The sequence below is a fragment of the Sus scrofa genome, chromosome 1, assembly GCF_054392235.1.
Source record: "Sus scrofa isolate SSC_HxYL_T2T_F1_AM1 chromosome 1, Sscrofa_HxYL_maternal_Yorkshire_Landrace_v2.0, whole genome shotgun sequence".
NCBI lineage: Eukaryota > Metazoa > Chordata > Mammalia > Artiodactyla > Suidae > Sus > Sus scrofa.
This window is the reverse complement of record NC_139383.1, coordinates 218,052,451-218,071,571: the sequence shown is the minus strand read 5'-3', so window position 1 is coordinate 218,071,571 and position 19,121 is coordinate 218,052,451. Positions and strand designations below refer to the sequence as shown.

The 19,121-nt window shown below is 40.1% G+C and overlaps 1 protein-coding gene and 1 long non-coding RNA gene across 3 annotated transcripts in view; one reads left to right on the top strand and one right to left on the bottom strand.

Annotated features, from left to right (window-relative positions):
- The window catches only part of TTC39B (tetratricopeptide repeat domain 39B), a 562,176-nt gene that overhangs the window by 209,356 nt on the left and 333,699 nt on the right, over positions 1 to 19,121 (bottom strand). The window lies entirely within an intron of this gene.
- The window catches only part of LOC102162768 (uncharacterized), a 76,963-nt gene that overhangs the window by 53,872 nt on the left and 3,970 nt on the right, over positions 1 to 19,121 (top strand). Inside the window, exons 2-3 of one of the 2 annotated variants that reach the window (XR_002335897.2) lie at positions 954 to 1,266; positions 2,141 to 2,273. This is a non-coding gene — a long non-coding RNA (uncharacterized LOC102162768). Of the gene's footprint in view, positions 1 to 953; positions 1,267 to 2,140; positions 2,274 to 19,121 lie in introns of those variants that run through there. The other variant, XR_014821557.1, reaches the window with a different exon arrangement.

The window sequence follows — 19,121 nt, the reverse complement described above, 5'->3', positions numbered from 1 at the left end:
TTGCTTTTTAGGGCTGAACCCACAGCATATGGAAGTTCCCAGGCTAGGGGTCCAATAGGAGCTACAGCTGTAAGCTATATGTCTCTAGGAAGTTATCCTTTTCAAAGATCTTTTCAGAGTTCTCAGGGGTTAGCCTTCTTGGGCAAATAATGGATCACATCATAGTACAAGGAATTCATAGTACAAGCCTTGGCTCCAAGTCCCAGGTCCAACATTAATTTGCCACAAAACATAAGGACAGTCATACACACATTCTTTATGATATCGTATTTACAAACATGTCATATTTAACATCTTCTTACATAAAATATTTATTATTCACTAAACTACTCGGAGCCAGGCATTGTGCTAAAGGGGCCCTGCCTGCGTTCTCTTTAAACCTTACAATAGCTCATCAAGGCAGGTATTTTTAACTTTGACTAAAGAGAATGATTGGAGAGAAAACAAGGAGAGAGAAGCCAACCCATAGTGGTCAAATGATTTAAGCCACAAAACCATGTTTCTGCACCAAGTTTCCTCTAGGAAGAGCAAAGCATATGTTGTCATCCTTTGTTTTGCTTTTTTCTTACCACCCTGCTTTATCCTTGAAGTTGGTATCAGTATATTTAGCTTGGATTTTGCAAACAACTGAGCTCGGCTCTGAGCTCTGAGATTCCTGCTGGGAATTGCTTTGCGTCAAGCTGGTTAAAGAAACCAAATCCCCTGTGTCCGCCTTAATTGCTGGTTCCTGCTTTTAGCTCATTGGCTGTTTTATTTGGAGCCCTTGAAGGAACCACTGCCCTTCCTGTTCTCCCCTAAGGCTTCTTTCATGCATTAAGATATAAATTAAAGGGTAGCTCCCTTAGGGGTATGAACAACATATGGTATAGTTATTCATTCTGGAAAATTCCGAAGTGGTAATATGCACCTTTTGCCAAGAAATTGGTTTTCATCACAAGCTGTCTTCTTTCCAGATCAGATCTTCAGAGGAGCAGAATGTGGGCCTGCCTATGTGTTCTGTCCTGTGGGAAAACTCCAGAGCCGGCCCAGGACAGAACACAGCCTGTATTTCCACTGACAAGTGTGCTCCCTTCAGGCTATTCCAAGTATGGAGTGAAGACACCTGGCAACCCTCTTCTGCTATCTTCAGTTAACCAAAGTGTTCTCAGCAGGAGCAAGGCTGCCTTACCTTTACTGCCAAGTGGCAAATAAGGAACCCTCCACTGAAAATTCAGAAAGTGCAGGCCAATTGTGAGGTGTGGTTAAAGCCAATGGATCAATTCCCAGGTACCTCTTTCTGAACAGCCTCTTTGTACGTCTCTTTTTTGCTTTGTTTTTCTTTTTAGGGCCACACGTATGGCCTATAGAAGTTCCCGGGCTCGGGGTCAAGTCAGAGCTGTAGCTGCTGGCCTACACCACAACCATAGCAACATAGGATTCATGCCACTCTGTGACCTACGCTGCAGCTTGTGGCAACTTGAGAGCCTTAACCCACTGAGCCAGAGACTAGGGATCAAACCTGAATCCTCACAGAGACTAGTCGGGTTCTTAACCCACTGAGCCACAACAGGAACTCTCCATATGTCTTTTTTTTTTTTAGTAAATCTTATAGAGTTTCACTCTGAGTATTATTAAACACAAAATTGAAGCTTCTGAACTTGATATTGAATTCAATTGCTGTATTTTAATAAAGTTATACATGCTTTATTTGATTTAATACCCAAATAAAATTACTCCTTTCTGTAAAGACAATATTTTTTCCTAAAACTTAGCTTTACTGAGATGTCATTTACCTACAATAAAATTGACCCACTTTAGGTGTATAGTTTGATAAGTGTGGATGAATGGAGACAGTCCTATAATCATGACCCCAAACAAGATATAGAACATTCCATCCCCCCAAAAGTGACCCATGCCGGTTTGCAGTCATTCCGCTCCCCCAACCTCCAGACCCAGGTGACCACTGAGCTATTTTCTATCACAACGATTTCAGAAATAGAAATTCTTCTTTCACTCAGCATAATGCTTTTGAGATTTATCACTGTCTTGGTGTGTATCAGTGGTCTATTCCATCTAATTGATGAGAGTTATATTTCATTGTATGGAATGGAATTGTTTTTTGTGATTTCTAAAAATAACTGCAATTTCTTTATCCATTCAGCAGTTGCTGGACATTAGGATTATTTCCACTTTCTGCCATCATGACTAAAGCTGCAGTGAACCTCTGAGAAGTCTTTGGACAGATGTTTTCATATCTCTTGGGAAAATATCTAGCAAGCTTGCCGAGATATATGGTAAGTGTATTTTAACTTTATTTTTTAAAAAGTCCAACTGTGTTTCAGAGTAGCAGTTGCTTCATATCCTTGCCAAAAAGTGGTATTGTAGTACATTGAATTTTATCATTCTAGTGGTTTGAATAATGATGTTCAGCATTTTTTCATGTGCCTATTTGCCAATTTTTAAAGTATTCTTTGGTGAAGTATCATTTCTACTCTTTTGCCCATTTTAATTGCATTGCTTACCTCACTGAATTATAACATATATTTTATTTTTTATAATGATTTTTATTTTTCCATTATAACTGATTTACAGTGTGCTGTCAATTTGCTACTGCACAGCAAGGTGACCCAGTCACACATACATATATATACATTCTTTTTTCTCACATTATCATGCTCCATCACAAGTGACCAGGCATAGTTCCCAGTGCTATACAGCAGGATCCCATTGCTTATCCATTCCAAAGGCAATAGTTTGCATCTATTAACCCCAAATTCCCAGTCCCTCCCATTCCCTCCCCCTCCCTCTTGGCAACCACAAGTCCGTTTTCTAAGTGCATGATTTTCTTTCTGTGGAAAGGTTCCTCTGTGCCATATATCAGATTCCAGATATAAGTGAAATCATATGATACTTGCCTTTCTCTTTCTGAATTACTTCACTTAGTATGAGAGTCTCTAGTTCCATACATGTTGCTGCAATTTAGATAGAAGTCTTTTTATAACATAGGATTTCGTAAATATTTTCCCTATGTAGTTTGCATTAATTTTCTTAACAGCGTCTTTGGAAAAGCAAGTTTTTCATTCTGATATAGTCTAGTTTATTAATTTTTCTTTTATGGTTATGCTTCTGTTTCCTACCTAAGAAACTGTTGCCTAACCTAGCATCACAAAGATTTTCTGCTTTATTTTTATCTAGAAATCTTATAATTTGGGCTCATGTTTATATCTATGATGCATTCAAGTTAATTCTTATAAATAATGTGAAGTAAAGTTCGAGGTTCTTTTTTTTTGTACTTATATCATGTTGATTCAACACCCTTAAGACTGTTCTTTCCTGCATTGAATCTTTGTACTTTTGTTAAAAATCAGTGTGCATCCATTTCGGAACTTGATATTCAATTGCCATAATTTTACAAGTATTACACTGTCTTGATAACTGCAGGTGTATTATAAGCCTTAAAATCAGAAAGTACAAGTCCTTTGAATTTTTCCTCTTTTTTTGCCAAGATTACTTTGGCTAATTTTAGGTCCTTTGAATTTCTATACAAATTTGAGAATAAGCCGATTATTGTCCACAAAAAAGCTGTGGGGGTTTTGTTTGGAATGTCATTCAATCTGTAGATAACTTGAGGAGGTGGGATTAACATTTTAAGAATATTGAGTCTGCCAATCCCTAAACATGTATTCATCTCCTAAATAGATCATCTTAATAATTTCTCTCAATATTGTTTTATAGCTTTCAGTGTATAGGTCTTACATTATTTCCTTAAATTTATCCCTAAGTATTTCATATTGTTGATATTTTAAATCATATTGATTTTTAATTTTAATTCCCAGTTGTTATATGCTATAATATAGAAATATGGTTGTTGTTGGTTTTTTTTTTTTTTAATTTTTTTTGTCTTTTGTAGTGCCACCCCTGTGGCATATGTAGGTTCCCAGGCTAGGGGTCTAATTGGAGCTATAGCCACCAGCCTATGCCACAGCCACAGGAACATGGGATCCAAGCCGCATCTGTGACCTACACCACAGCTCACAGCAACGCTGGATCGTTAAACCACTGAGCAAGGCCAGGGATCGAACCCACAACCTCATGGTTCCTAGTCGGATTCGTTAAGCACTGAGCCACGACGGGAACTCCTATTTTTTATTATTCACCTTATGTCCTACAATCTTGCTAACTCATTTATTCTAGTAGATTTTGTGTAGTTTCTGTAGGATTTCTTATATAGACAATCATGTTGTTCATGATGTTTTTACTTCTTCTTTTCCAATCTTTATATCTTTTATTCCTTTCTCTTGCTTTATTAAACTAGCTAGAACCTCCAATGCAGTTATCTAATTATAGTTATATAAGACTTTTATTTTTTATCTCATTAGAAGTAGTAGGAGTGGACATCTCTTTTGGTCAGTTTGAGCTGCTATACAAAATTCCACAAGCTGAATGGCTTATCAACATCAGAAACTTTTCTCACATTTCTGGAGGCTGGAAGTTCAAGCTCATGGTGCAAGCATGGCTAAGTTCTGGTGAGAGCTCACTTTTGGGTTGCAGATGGCTGACTTTGTGTCTCCTCAAGTAGTATAAAGAAAGAAAGCTCTCTTAGGACTCTTATAAGGATACTGATCTTCTTCACAAGGGCTCCCCCCTCATGACCTTATCTAATCCTAATTACCTTCCAAAGGCCTCATCTCCTAGTACCAGCACATTGGAGGGTAGGTTTTTACCATATGATGTTGGGGGAGATACAGACATTCAGCCCATAATAGCATCCTTGCCTTGTTTACAATCTCAGGGGTAAAGCAATCAGCTTTTCATCATTAAGTATAAAGTTAGCTATAATTTTGTTAGGTGTTCTTTATCAGATTATGGAAATTCCCTTGTTCTGCGGTTTGATGAAATTTGTCATGAGTGGATGTTGAGTTTTGTGAAATGCTTTTTCTTTATTGAGATGCAACAACTTTTTTACCTTTATTCTGTTAATGCAATGAATTATGTTTTTTGTTTTTTGTTTTTTTTAATGGCCACACCTGCAGCATATGGAAGTTTCCAGGCTAGGAGTCAAATCAGAGCTGAAGCTGCTGGCCTACGCCACAGCCACAGCACAGCGGAATCCAAGCCATGTCTGTGGGCAACCTACACCACAGCTCATGGCAATGCTGGATACTTAACCCACTGAACAAGGCCAGGGATCGAATCCGCATCCTCATGGATACTAGTTGCTTTGTAACCCACTGAGCCACAACAGGAATGCCTGATTGATTTTTTTTTAATGATTTTATTTTTTCCATTATAAGTGATTTACAGTGTTCTGTCAATTACTACTGTACAGCAAAGTGACCCAGTCATAAATATATATAAATATTCTTTTTCTCACATTATCCTCCATCATGTTCCATCACAAGTGACGGGATATAGTTTCCTGTGCTACACAGCAGGATCTCATTGCTTACCCACTCCAAATGCAATAGTTTGCATCTATGCAATAGTTTGCAACTATCTGATTGATTTTTCATGTTAAACCAATCAACCTTTCATTCCTAGATAAATTCCACATCTTCCTGACAATTATCCTTTTATATATAGTTCTTGATTCAATTCCTAATATTTAGTTAAGGTTTTTTGTGTCTCTGTTCATGAGATATACTAGTCTGTGGTATCTGTTTCTTGTGATAATCATGTCAGGTTTCGTTATCAGAGTTTTATTGGCCTCATAAAGCAACATGGAAGTGTTAACTCTTCCTTTTTTCTGCGAGTTTAAGATTAGAATTTTTTTAATAAAATTTACTTAGCAGCTATAGGGTTATACAGATTTTCTATTTCTTCTCTTATTGGTTTTGGTAAGTTAGGTTCTTCTAAGAACTTGAATGTTTTATCTGTCAAATTTATTGGCATAAAGCTCATCATAGCATTCCTTTATTATCCTTCCTTTTATAAGATTTGTAGTGATAGCCTTCCTTTTTTTTTTTTTTTTTTTTGCCTTTTTAGGGCCACCCCTGAGAGGCATATGGAGTTCCCAGGCTAGGGGTCAAATAGGAGCTGCAGCTGCCATCCTACACCACAGTCACAGCAGTGGAGGATCCGAGCCGCGTCTGTGACCTATACCACAGCTCACAGCAATGCCAGATCCTTAACCCACTGAGTGAGGCCAGGGACTGAACTGAGTCCTCATGGATCCTAGTCAGATTCATTTATGCTGAGCCATGATGGACCTCCATATGCTGAGCCATATGAACCTCCATATGCCGCTGGAGCGGCCCAAAGAAATAGCAAAAAGACAAAAAAAAAAAAAAAAACACCACATCTCCAAACTTAGTCAACCCTACTCTTTTGTGGCCTTATTCCAACTGTTTTCATGCTAATAACTAGGGGACACTTGGCCATCTTTCTGTGGGTATCACACTGAGGGCTCAGCTATCCAAATCCATACAGTCACAAGGGGAAGGTGTGTGTGATTGCTTCCATTTTATGGAATAAACGAGAATCTTACTAGTATCCATGAGGATGCAGGTTCGATCCCTGGCCCCCCTCAGTGGGTTAAAGATCTGGTGTTGCCATGAATTGTGGTGTGGGTTGCAGACTCATCTCAGATCTGGCATTGCTGTGGCTGTGGCATAGGCTGGCAGCTACAGCTCCAATTTGACCCCTAGCCTGGAACCTCCATATGCTGCAGGTACGGCCCTAAAAAGGAAAAAAAAAAAAAAGAAGTTACATCATCACACTGAAAATTACCTTCATGGGAAACTATGCTCAATTAGATAATAATGTTATTGCTGGAAGTGGTTTAAAATTTCTACAATAGGCTTGCTTCAGAGGTTTATTTATTTGTTGTTTTTTTACCTATAAGTTTCCTTTTATTTTATGAAAATTTTCATATATTTGGGAGAAGCTAAAAATCAGTAAGATACAGATCTGGAGGGGGGAAAAAAATCAATGACAAAGCTGGGTGATTCCATTTAGGTAAAAAAAATGAAAGGGCAACTATAAAGCAATAACATTAGCCTGTAAACTCCATTCTGTAGGGGAGACGAAGGTACTGATAAGTAATTAGTCTGGTTTCATACGGTTAGGACACATCTAAACTAAGAAATCAGACCTATGCTCTTAACCACCAAGTTCTACTGCATTCTATGATTTGACCATCTATCTACCTTGTGGAGCATAATGCCAAGCAGCTTGTAAGTTAAGTCAGTAACACAAAAATGTGATATATTATTACTAACAGAAGTTGATGCAATGTTGGTATTCAGTATATTCCTTTTGCTTATGAAACATAACATCTTTGCAAAAGCAAAACAGGCAGAGTAGAAAATATAGCTTGCTACTAGTTGCAAGTTTTTGCAGTCCTGCTGACTAGACCTCTGTTCAATTTAAGCAGCCATATAGGATAGAGACTGGGTAAGAAATGGGTTGTGGATTCAGGCAAATCTGAATTCAAGTCCCACCTTCACCACATGCTCTCTGGGTAACTTTGTGTAGATGAGGAAACTAAGTCACCATCTAATTGATAACACAACTGAGCCCAGAGTTGAGGTTTCCGTATTCCAAGCACTTTCCACTACCTGTGAACATATGGCTGTCATACAGTCGCTTTTCAGAAAACAGGCCCCATTGTTTGTATGACGAGGCCCAGAAGAGTCTAGAGAGTGTTGTGAAGAAGGAGATATGAGCACTGGGGTTTCAGAGAAAACTGTTCAAGTTACTAGACCTTCTGCTACGATCTGAATGTTTGTGTCCCCCCAGTGTTGATATGTTGGAATCTAATCCCCAAGATGATCATATGAGATGGGGAGTCTGGGAGGTGATTAGATCATGAAAGCAGAGCCTTAGGAATAGGATAATAGGATTAGCGCCCCTTTAAGAGAAGCCTCAGAGGGAAGTTCCCACATAGTGTAGCAGGTTTAGGATCTGGCGTTGCTGCAGCTGTGGTGAAGGCTGCAGCTGTGATGCAGGTTGCAACTTCGATACAGGTTCAATCCCCAGCCCAGGAACTGTCATATGCCATGATAGGGTTATGGCCAAAAAAAAAAAAAGAAGCCTCAGAGACAAAGCTCTCTAGCCCTTCTGCTATGGGAAGTTACAGCAAAAATATGGCCTATGGCCATCTAGGAAATGGGCCTTTACCAGACACCAAATCTGCCAGTACCATGATCTTGGGCTTCCAAGCTTCTAGAACTGTAAGAAATAAATGTTTGTGGTTTGTAATCTACCCAATCTGTGGTATTTTATTATAGCAGCCTGAACAGACAAATTGCCTCATTTAATTTATCTATAAAAGGGGGCCTAGTCGTTCCCTCAAAGGACTATTTTGAGGATATTTTTAAAACATAATGATGGATGGGCACTGGAGTCCTACTGCACAGCACAGGGAACTGTGTGTGACTGGGTCACTTTGCTGTACAATAGAAATTAAAGAAACATTGTAAATCAATTATATTTTAATAAAAAAATATTTAGGTGCTCCCCTTGTGGCTCAGCAAACCCAACTAATAACCGTGAGGACTCGGGTTTAATCCCTGGCCTAAGCTCAGTGGGTTAAGGATCCAGCGTTGCTGTGGCTGTGGTGTAGGCCAGCAGCTGTAGCTCCAATTCTGCCCCCTAGCCTGGGAACGTCCATATGCCACAGGTGTGGCCCTAAAAAGCAATATATATCTATATATTTAAACTATATATGTAGTTTAAAATATAAAATAAAATGAAATGTAATAATGCATATGAGATCTCTATCTCTATGCCTGGAACTTAGTAGACACAAAATAAATATCTTCCCCACTCAGTCACACCAGCAAATAAGTTGGATTCAAGACCAAATAACAGCTACTGGAAAAAATTAATAATCACTAGTAGCTGAGAGACAACGAAATGTGTAAACATTGTTGTTGGTTCACTTAGTCGGGGTTAAGGAAGTCTGGGCCAGTCCTTCACACTGTCAGCTGGCCAACTAGTGAGAAATGCATATGAGTGAAGAGCTCTGCTCCAAGTTCCGCATCAAGGGATTGACGGTACATGCCAGGTATAACCCACACATCCTCCCCCTACCCCAGCCCCTCCCTGCTGGCTCCCTGATTCATCTCCCAAGGACAGGTTCAGGCCTCTTCTAGTTCCCAGAGCCAGTCTTAACCTGGGGCCAGATGTGCTCAGATGACTCCAACTCCACATTTGGCTGCCAGTCGACTTCTGACCTATTGCCCAAGTCTTAATGTCTAGGCTTCTGCTTGCTCTCCTATCTGATTCCTTGCCCCACTGACCTAGTTCCTACATTTCCCTGGCTTCCTTGTCATTCTGCTATACATATCTGATAGGAAACCCAAGACCTTGTCACCTTGGTTCTTCTGCAAAAATTACAGACTGACACATAACGGTTTCCCAAAAGGCTATGCCTATGTTACCCATTCTTTCCTTTAGTTATGCCTGATGATACAAAGGAAGAGATTGCTGACCTATCAGGTTCTTTCCTGGGAACTTTGAGAACAGAGACAGAAAATGATAAGAGCTGAGTCATTGCTGGCAATTAGGGATAGAAACCCACAAGCTCTTCTTGTTTTGAAAGGACTGACCCTGTTAGGATAACTCTTCCTAAGACTTGGCTGTTTAGCTCTGCCTCCTATTGTTAAGCTTCCACGATGAATCTAATTTTTGCTTAAATAGAAGATCTGTTTCTGGTTCTTGAATCCACATGAACCTTATCCAGTACAGCTCTCTATTTTCAACCACTTATCTGAATTCAGTGTGTCCTGCTTCTAGTTCAGAACTTCTCTTTCAAACAACTCACCCAGGCAACCCAAATCTTAAAGCAAAATAATGCACACTCATGTTTAACATTGATATTTGTCCCAGGTTATCCATAGGAGAATTTTTTAGAACTGTTCCAGTAATAGTCATTTCTTTGGTCATATTTATTTATTCATCCATGTATGCATCTTCCATCCATCTGTACTGAGCATCTATTGCACATTAGGTACTATCCATGGTCCTAGGGTTACTGAAATGGAGCAGGCAGCATCCCTGCTTTTCAACATTGTAGAGTGAAAAGTAACTGCAATGCCAATAAATAATCTCAGTACAAAGGGCTAAGAGCTATATTAGGGGGACAAATACAAGGTAGGGAGAGCAGTGAGGTGGGAGCAAATGACAGTCTTCAGAAAAGGGATCAGGAAGTCTTTGCACAGTAGTCTTTAAGCTACTGTTTAAAATGAATTTTGGAAAATAAGGAAGAATTCACAAAGGGAAGGACAGTAGTACCGTTTTAAGAAAACACTACAGGAATGACAATTTGTTAACTATTCAACCTTGCCATCTTATTTCTGGGATTTATTCTATAAATGTATTTGTACATGTAATAAATGACTTCAGTATGAGCTTAACCATTGCACCACTCTTTGTAAGAGATTGAAAAAAATTCATATATAAATTAATGCGTACTGATTAAGTAAATGCAGTATATCCATTTGATGGAAGACTATGCAACTGTAAAAGAAATAATGAGGAAGCTCTCTATTTACCAATGATGGAGTTCTCTGGTGGCCTAGCAGTTAAGGATTTGGTGTTGTCATTGCTGTGGCTTGGGTTTGATTCCTGGCCTAGGAACTTCCTCATGCCATGGGAGCAGCCAAAAAAAAAAAAAGATACATTGCTAAGTATGGTTTAGAACAGTACTGCCTTTTGTTTTAAATGGGAATACATATGTTCATAATTGTTCATGTTTATATTAGAAAGCTGTATAAGTTATATACATCTGATAAAAGTGGGGCAGTAAGAACTGAAAAGACAGCAAAAGACATGAGCATGAGACTTCACTGAATCTTTTTTATTTTTGAACTAAGGGAAGATATTATCTATTCAAAAACGCAAATAATTGGGTTGTGATGATCATTGCACAACCATAATATAAGAAAATCCATTGAGTTGAAAAAATGCAAATAAGTTTTCAAAGAATATATTGCAAGGAAACACCAGAGTTAGACACAGCTCAGAAGATAGCACAATTTTGTTTAAACTGCTCCATAAGTCAGAAACTGGCTGACAAAAGAAAATAAGGGAAGAATGTTTTGCTTCACCTCCCTCTTATGTGGGTAGTAATACTCTAATAACTAACTGTTCACAGCAATTACATAATGTGAGACTGGGCACCTTTAAAAACACAGACAAGACTGGAGATTTATGGCTTGTGTGAAAGCAAAATGTTGATGACAGGAAAACCTATCATACAGATTTAGAAGCAGAATTTTTGTTCCTTCTTAGTTGGATATATTCACTCAATTTAAACAACATTCCTTTTGCCTTACTCCTGAAGCATATGAAGATTTTTCATTTAAAACACTTGAGGGGAGGGGAAAACAAATAAAACTGCATATCTTAAAGTCATCTTCCAGTTTAAAGAAAAAAAAAAATCCACTGATATTTTGAACTGCAGAAGCCACCCTTGTAGAAAGTATAAGATACAAGGCTGAACAGTTTTAACTTATCCCAGACAACTCACCAGTGTATGTCGTTAGATAGGACTTTTAATTTTTTCCTACATTCTTTCAAGACTCAATGTCCTCCTCTTTATTTTTTTTTTAATTTTTATTTTTTTGTGTGCTTTTTAGGGCCACAGCTTTAGCATATGGAAGTTACCTGGCTAGGCATCAAATCAGAACAACAACTGCCAGCCTATGCCACAGCCACAGCAATGAGGGATCTGAGCCCCATCTGCGACCTACACCACAGCTCACAACAAGGCCAGATCCTTAACCCACTGACTGAGGCCAGGGATTGAACCTGCATCCTCATGAATACTAGTCGGGCTCATAACCGCTGAGCCACAATGGGAACTACCAATGTCCCCCTCTTTAAAAGAAAGAAAACAATAATTCTTCTTAGACAATCCAACGCTATCTGATCATTAGAAAATTCATTTACTCAAAGGAAGAAGATATAATTAAGTAAAATCAGTGTCACTGAAATTAGAGTGTCCTCTGACATTTACCATTGCCTGAGAGCTCAGTCCTCAGTTGTAAAAATTGTGTTTTTAATTCACCAAAGGATGACCATATTTGAGGCGACTGGGTCATTCTACCCAAACTCAGAAGGATCGTGGTTTTTGTAGCTAGCTCTTGTTTCTGTCTGACCATTATTACCTTCCTTCTTTTGGGGGCACTGTTCTTCTCCCACCCACTTGCCAGCTCTGATTTTCCTTGTGGCCAAGCTGTCAGTCACAGTATCTAATCACATGGCCACAGGGTGCTCTAGATCTAGCCAAACATAATAGCTCATTCCCCTAGCTGCAGTCACTGGTTGAAAGGACTGCTGTATGGTAGGCAGGTGTTCCAAGCTGGATTAATTATCCTCTTGGGTTGTTGCTATTTGGAGGTAGGTGAGAGTGGCCTTGCCTCTAGGATCACGAAAGCTGGAAAGATATCAATATGAGATCTTAGATAGCCATATTATTTATATATACATATTATAAGATTTGGAAGGCTACTCAAACATTTTCAAAAAATCAGAATTTTCTTGTGGCGCAGCAGATTAAGGACCTGACGTTGTCACTTCTGTGGCTCAGGTTGCTGCTGTGGCACAGGTTTGATCCCTGACCCAAGAATTTCCACATGCCAGAGGGCATGGCCAAAAAAGAGATTTTTGGTTTTTTTTTTTTTTTTAAGTCCTTTTAGGTTGTTGGAACTATGAGGGATTTAAATTTTTTTTAGCGCTATGATTTTGATTTTCAGTTTTTAAAAAAGGAAACAGAGGGCAATTAAATTTTTGAGGTGATGAAGAATACAAGATCATTTATAAAGTGTGGACAGAACAGTACAGACTGGCATGGGAAGGATGTCACAGAACCGAAGGATTCTATGGAGCCTCAAATGATCTGGATGAGCGGAGGAAAATAGTGCAGAAAAAGAGGTAGGCTAGAAGGTCAACCTGACAAGAGCAAGAGTGAGTGTCAGCAGGCAGTTGAGTGAGCCAAAAAGCATAGGAGTGATATCTGAGAGAAACTTCAAACTGAGGCAGGAGAGGGACAAGCACTGAGCAGAGGTGAGGGGACCAGAAAAGGAACCTCTTCTTGCCAGAGGTAGAGAAGAGGGGAGGAAGGCGGGAGTGAGGGAGTCTGCTGGCAGACATAAGTGCCCGGGGCATAATGACCTGCCTGACTACTTTCTTTCTATGTAAACTAAATCTGTCTGTGTCCCTACAGGCCCCCAATCAACAGCCCATGACCTTGGCCGCAGCAGGTTAGACCAGAAGGGGAGACACAACAGGTCCATCTGAAAGCTGACCTTTGGCTTAGCATGGCCTGGGATGCCAGGATTTTCCAAAACAGGGAAAACAATCCTCTTCTCTTTCTACCTTGATTTTGTGCCTTCCCTCGCAAAAGATCCAGAGGGAAGTTTTTTGTAGCTCCGTGAGCTGCTCTGAAAGGTTATGAAGTAGACTGTAGGCCAGGCATAGGATTGTAAGATAAAATAAAGAATTGTTAGGGTGTTCCTTGTGGGTTATGAACCTGATTAGTATCCATGAGGATACAATTTCTATCCCTGGCCTTGCTCAGTGGGTTAAGGATCTAGTTGCTGTGAGCTGTAGTATAGGTCATAGACACAGCTCGGATCCCGCCAACCCCTAGCCTGGGAACTTCCATATGCTGCAGGTGTGGTCCTAAAAAGCAAAAACAACAACAACAATCAACCAAACATTTTTAGTGTAAGTATATCCCAGATAGTGCATGGAATATGCTTATACTAAAAAGTTATTAGTTCATAGTTTATATCCGAAATTCAAAAGTAGGAGGATGTCCTGCACTTTTCATTTGCTAAATCTGGCAACTTTATCGGGTGCCCTTATGCAACATGTGAATATGAAGCTTGTGGGGCAAAGCAGTGCAGATCTCTTCTTTTCTGCCTTAAGGAAAAAGGCAGGCTGTCTCTGGTGCTGGAAGACTCTGCCCCAATGTGGTAGGCGTGTTTTTCCTCTCCTCATTTTGCTGGATCCCCAGCAAGCGACCAGAGAGCACTTATTGTTCCTCTGCTGCTCAGTCTCCCCTGACCAGGTACACACTGTATTATGAGTGAAGTACAAATATTCATCACCCTGGGTTAGGCTATAACTGTATCGGACTCTATTCTACCTTGCTGGAGGCCAGCTCCGGCGGCCAGGGAGCGTACGCTTTTTCCCGATCGGAGAGGGATGCGGCATCGGCAAATGTACAATTACGGAGAGAGCCTCTTTGTCCCTTCTTTCAGGGCTCTGGACTGCTCAAATTTTATTGGCATAAGTGGTTGATTATAGAGACAGCTTTTTGCTACAGATTTCATCACAGTGTTAAAAGCACATTGGTCAACTATTACATGGTATAGCAGCCATACATCATGTTTTAAGATCTTTGTTTTAACTAAACTTAGTCGGTACAATTTAGTGGCAATTAGGTACAATACATCATGTTTGAAGATCTCTATCTTAACTAAACTTAGTGAGTACAACTTAAGGGCAATTAGGTACAATACATCATGGAAAGGAGGAGACAGTACAAATCATCCCACGGCCAGCCAGTCTTTACAATTTGAAGAGTTCACAGACACAAGAATTTGGCATTCACGAATCTTGTTTTTAGACTGGTGCTTATCTTTAAAGCATTATGGCAGGGAGACAGTGTAAGAAAATATAAACCACCTTAACTAGATATCACTTAAAAGCTTCTATAACTCATAGATAGGTGTTTTTTGGTCAAGAATAATATATGTCTAACTTCTATGAACCTCATTAAAATCCTAACTCTAAAATTTACTGTATAAGTAATTAATAGGTAAACACTATGTTTTAACTAAGTTGGATTAAAATAGGGGAAAGTCCTTCAGGATGAAATTCTCATTATACTATTGTTGTAATTTTGTTAAGTCACAAATCACCACAGGACAATAAGAATGGAAAATAAGAATAATAAGTAAATAATCAGGAAAGACTGAGAAAAACTGAATAACAAATAAAACATCAGGAAAGACTAGGTCACCCGAGAAACAATCCATGTTCTTCAGTGCAAACATGGAAATGGCTTTCCCAGGAAAGCCTTAATTCTTCCCCATCAACATCAAAGTGAGAGCTGTGTACCTGAGGCCTGCCCTCGGCTTGTACCGTGCAGGCAGGCTTTCATCCTGACCAGAGGCCCACCTTCGGCATGCACCATTCAGGTGAGTTTTTTTCCTGACCAAAAGCCCACCTTCGGCTTGTACCGTTTGGGTGGGCTCCCTTTCTTGGTTAAGAACCTGCCTTCAGGTTTTTTCTGCCATCAGGCAAGGTCCTTTTTTGAGTCCCTGCATTTTCTCGGCTCCCCGCACTACCTCACACCAGCAAAAACCTTCCAGACGAGGTCTTCAAAATGAGGGAGTCTAATGTAAATGTTCCCTCTCTCCCTCCTTCTTCAACCCCTCTCCAGCTAACGTTGCCTCTTTTTAAAGCCTATAGTAAGGTGCCCTCCTGCCACCCACTCCCTCAGGGAACTCCTGCCCTCCCTGTAGGAAGAGGACAGCCCTCCTCTCTGTCTTTTGCAGGGACTTGCAAGCTTGAGCACCTGAGAGGCTGTGCTTTGCTTAGTCACTGCTGATCTGGGAGGATGAGGATAATCCCTAGTGTTTGATGGACTTGACATCTTCAGAAACGTGCCTTAAAAAGAAGGGCACCTCTCCAAAGTGAGCAATTTTGGGGTTTTTTCCCCCTCAGCTACAATGTCTAATCACAAACAAGGAAAGGATATTCTTCCTTGAAACTGGCATGAATTTGACAAGTTCTAAAAGGGCAATAATTGTGTTGAGAAGGAATTGCTTTTTTTTTCTCCCTGGACTTAGCTTACATGACTAGAGAGGTACCTGGCTCTCTTTACCATCCAGGGGGTGGTGCCAGCTCTAGCTAAATTCTTCTTTATCATAAATCTCCTCCCTTCTAACCTTGCTAAAAGGGAGGGTTCCCCCACTATTTAGCCATCTGCATAAGGAACCAGTGAGAACCACCTGAGAGAGAAAAAAGGAACTGAAGTGCACAATAAAGGCCAAGATGCCCTGGAAGAAATGTAGTGTTGATTCCTGGTGTCAGATCCCACGAACAATTCTGTTCATGTTTTGGACTTCCATAAGATCTCTCTCTATTCTTACAGAAATAAGCAACATAGAGAACAGACTTGTGGTTGCCAAGAGGGAGGAAGGGGGAGGAGAGATGGATTAGGAGTTTGGGATTTGCAGATGCAAATTATTACATATAGAATGTATAAACAAGGTCCTACTAGTACACAGGTACATAGGGAACTATATTCAATATCCTGTTATAAACCATACGGAAAAGAATATGAAAAGGAATATATAGAGTTCCCATTGTGGCTCAGCAGGTTAAGAACATGACTAGTATCCATGAGGATGTAAGTTCTATCCCTGGCCCTGTTCAGTGGGATAAGGATCCGGCATTGCTGTTGTTGGGAAATGGCTCGGATCTTCAGTGTTGGAAAATGAGACACATGAACATGGGGAGATCTTGACAAGGCTCTTTACTTCTGCAGAAGGGTGTGGGTACTCAAAAATTGCATGCAAAGAAGACCCTCCCTATTTATTCCTAAGGCAGGTGATATACCCATCCCCTTCCCATTGGTCAGGTCAGGGTGTACATTCTTCTCAGTTGGCTAATTTGAAACAAATTGCTACTAGGAGAAGAGGGAAAGAGGAGGGTGTATCAGGAGGGCGTTGGAGCAGAAACCAGAGCAAAATGGATTAACCAAGATTTCCTTTGATAGAAAAGACATTACGTTACTTTACACACTGTGAGCTGTGGTGTAGTTTGCAGACGCAGCTGGGACCCCAAGCTGCTGTGGCTGTGGTGTAGGTCAGCAACTGTAGCTCCAATTCAACCCCTAGTCTGGGAACTTCCATATGCCACAGGTACGGCCCTGGAAAAAAAAAAAAAAAAAAGAATATATACATATATATTTATAATTGAATCACTTTTCTGTGCAGCAGAAATTAAATTAGCATTGTAAAACAACTGCACTTCAATAAAATAAATTTTTCAAAAAAAGAAGCATAACAATCACCTTTATCTAAAAAAGGAGTGAGCAAATTTTTTTTACTATGATTACATATTATTTTTTATTGAGATATAATTGACATATAACATTATATTAGTTTCAGGAGTTCCTGTCGTGGCGCAGTGGTTAATAAACCCGACTAGGAACCATGAGGTTGCGGGTTCCATCCCTGCCCTTGCTCAATGGATTGAGGACCCGGCATTGCCATGAGCTGTGGTGTAGGTTGCAGACGCAGCTCGGATCTTGCATTGTTGTGGCTCTGGCATAGGCCAGCAGCTACAGCTCCGATTCGACCCCTAGCCTGGGAACCTCCATATGCTGCGGGAGCGGCCCTAGAAAAGGCAAAAAAAAAAAAAAAAACCCATTATATTAGTTTCAGATGTACAACATAATGATTCAGTATTTGTACGTATTGTGAAATAATCACACAATAGATCTGGTTAACATCTGTAAAGAGTCAGATAGTAAATATTTCAGGCTTTTCAGACCATGCACTCTTGTAACTGTTAAACCATTAAATTCTGCTGTTGTAATGCAAAAACAGCCAAGATGAAATTGAATAAACATGACTGTGTTCCAATAAAATCTTACTTATAAACTCAGTGGCAATAACTATCTGGCAATGTCAGATCCAAGCCGTGTCTGCGACCCTCTCCACAGCTCACGGCAACGGTGGATCCTTAACCCACTGATTGAGGCCAGGAATAGAACCCACATTCTCAAGGACACTAGTCAGATTTGTTTCTGCAGCTCCACAATGGGAACTCCAGGAGTCACTAATTTAAATAATTTCAGTGGTGCAGGGCATAGCGGCTGCCCTTTGTGGCTGATAGCTGGGTTGTGGTCTCTGGATTGGTTGGTTTGCATTTGAAAGGCACACTCAAAAGGGGAATCCTTTACTATCTCTAGGAATGGGCAATCCCTGGGAGGGGTGCTCTCTCCAGGTTTAGCAATACCCCAGATCCCCAGATGTCAAAGCATTTGAAGCACGTGATTAATACAGGAGTGATAGATGATAATCCAAAGATAAAATAAATATCCATGAGTATATATTGATATTATAAATGAAAGACTGAATATTTAAATTAGTGAAGGAGAAGAGGCAAATCTCCCTTATAGAATTTCAAATAATTTATGTGAACTGTTCCCTACTCTGAGGAATTAAACTTAATTCCCACTCCTTCCCCACCCCTTCACCCTCCAGGAGTGAGCTGTCTTTAGTGACTTGCTTCCAAAGAGTATGGAAAGAAGGAAGACAGAACTTTAAAATGGAAAGATGCTTTCCTTCTGAAATGAGAGCAAAAATCTTATATTGGAGAGTATTTCATTACCTGGCCCACTGCTTCTAGCCTCCAGTCATTTTATATCATTTCCAAGATCTGTTCCTCTCGCATCAGTGAATGTGTCCCATAGAGAGAGTAGGTGAATTTAAGAAGATAAAAAGTATGCTTGTTTGCAGAATCTTAGGGTGACACCAGCCTTGTAGCATGGGACAACGTCTTGGTCCCACCCTCCCTCCAAAAAAATAATAGCTTCACCCAAATCTCTCCATGTCCATAGTCCCTATAACCAAAAGGGACCAAAACATCTTCTGATATTTTTTTCTCTGATTTTGTTTTTTGGTTTTTTTGGGCACACTCGCAGCATGTGGAATTTCCCCAGACCAGGGGTGGAATCCACACCACGGCAGCCACCCAAGCCTTTGCCTTGAGAACGCTGGATCCTTAACCTACTGCACCACAAGAGAACTCCCTTTTCTCTGATTTTTTACATTTTCTACCAGTAACCTTTCTTACTCTATTTGCTAATCCAAGATTTAAAATAGCTTATAATAAATTTGGGATCATTCTTGGAAAAAACTAATTGCCTAATTTGTACTCATCAGTGGAACTGAGGTCAGGATGGTGGGAAAACAGGAAATAATGGAGGTATCCAAAAACTAGTTGGAGACAATTTAGAGCATTTGTTAAAAAGTCATTGTACGGAGTTCCCATTGAGGCTCAGTGGGTTAAGAACCATGCAAGTATCCATGAGGATGCAAGTTTGATTCCTGGCCCTGCTCAGTGGGTTAAGGATCTGGCGTTGCCATGAGCTGTCGTGTCTGTTG